This window comes from Cyprinodon variegatus, unplaced genomic scaffold, assembly GCF_000732505.1.
Source record: "Cyprinodon variegatus isolate N-32 unplaced genomic scaffold, C_variegatus-1.0 Scaffold988, whole genome shotgun sequence".
NCBI classification, from domain to species: Eukaryota; Metazoa; Chordata; class Actinopteri; order Cyprinodontiformes; family Cyprinodontidae; genus Cyprinodon; species Cyprinodon variegatus.
Genome location: NW_015151441.1, coordinates 59979 through 61514, shown reverse-complemented (window position 1 = coordinate 61514; position 1536 = coordinate 59979). Strand labels below are relative to the sequence as shown.

The window sequence follows — 1536 nt, the reverse complement described above, 5'->3', positions numbered from 1 at the left end:
CCAGGTTTGAACATTCATAGCTATTCAGAACAAAGTGAAATAAAGTCACTGAAGTTGGTGAATCCATGAAGGTGACATTTTAGATTCTTATTCCATTTTGTTTGTTAAACAGAGATTAGATTAAGATGAGCATGAAAGAAAAACAGAAAGATCTGTATACATCATGGACAGGGCTCTGCTCCAGCAGCACAAACAGCTTACAGACTTAAAACAATATCACTGAGAAATGTATTTATTTCAGAAAGAAAAAATAAAATAAATCTGAAAACTCCATTTAGATTAATCATCACACTCTAAAGGATGTTTTCAGAGTCCATGGCTTACAGATGAAGAGAAACCAACATTCAATTTTCCAGAGCTGGAAAACGCAGACTTTGGATTTTATTAAAAGTTTTTTCCTTTTACTAAAGAGAATCTGTGGTGTGGAGTTCAAACGACAGCTTTGGTGGCCAGTTATTAATGATCATCAATCACAAAGAATATAAGAAGAAAGTTGATTAGAAAGATTGCAGTAAGGAAATAGTGTGATAGAAAAGTTGCAGAGAACCAGAGGATTTAAGCAGAACCCCTTCAGGAGTTCTGGGGAGCTCCTTCATTTGCAGAGGTTTCACTTAACAAAGTACAAATACTTCATTTCCTTACTTAAGTAGAAATATTGGCTATCTATACTTTGGAGTAATTCTTTTTTAGACATTCTTTTACTTTCTACTCCTGATTTTAAAAATAGATCCATTAGTTTAGGTTCATTTAATCTCATTTTCATTATAGCATGTTGGTATTTAAAAAATAAAAATAAAAACCCATGAAAATAATTAGTTTCATCCAGCCAGTTCATTTCTTTGTGGTTGGTGCTGCCCCAACGTGTTGTTCACCAAATACCAATACTTTTATTTTTATAATCTAGTTTAAAAAATATATGTATATTTTTCACTTTTATTTGAGTAAAAACCATAAAATTGATCCTCAAAATTCTACAAAGCTGTTTTGAAACAGCAGGATTTATACTTCTACTGGAGTTATAAGCATTAATACTTTTGACACCTAAGGGAAGTTTGTTATTTCCGGCTAATTTTCTCTGTTACCTCCAGACCAGGTGGTGGTGGTAAGGAGCTTGATAGAGGCTCCGCCCACCGCCTCAAACACCCAGAGAAGAAGAGAAGAGGCTGAGTTCCGTAAGCAGCAGTCTGCCAAAGGGTCAGAGAGCCGCTGCTGCACTGAAAGGTAAAACATGACGAATGTGAAGCTTTTTTAAAGTTCATATGATGCAGCCGCTGACAGTCTGCCAGCTCTGAGCCTTTGCAGTAATTACTTAGAGTGTCGGTGTTTTTCTTTGATCTGTTGACCGCCGGTCCCTTTGATTTGCTGCAGTTTGTCCTGCTCTGGTCTCGGTCCTCCATCCATCTGAAGGCGACTTTCTAATGAAGAAAAACTAACAAAGGGAAAAGTTTGTCTCATTAGAAGGACTTCAACTGGAAAACTAAAACCAAGCAGCAGGTGCAACATAACCACAAAATTGACGACAAATTATTTAATATT

The 1536-nt window shown here is 36.1% G+C and overlaps 1 protein-coding gene across 2 annotated transcripts in view; it reads left to right on the top strand.

Moving 5' to 3' along the window:
- The first annotated feature begins 1162 nt into the window (after window positions 1–1162).
- Window positions 1163–1536, top strand: part of ppox (protoporphyrinogen oxidase) — a 16232-nt gene continuing 15858 nt past the window's right edge. Inside the window, exon 1 of one of the 2 annotated variants that reach the window (XM_015399101.1) lies at window positions 1163–1221. The gene's annotated coding sequence lies outside the window, so the exon portion shown is untranslated. Of the gene's footprint in view, window positions 1222–1369; window positions 1495–1536 lie in introns of those variants that run through there. The other variant, XM_015399102.1, reaches the window with a different exon arrangement.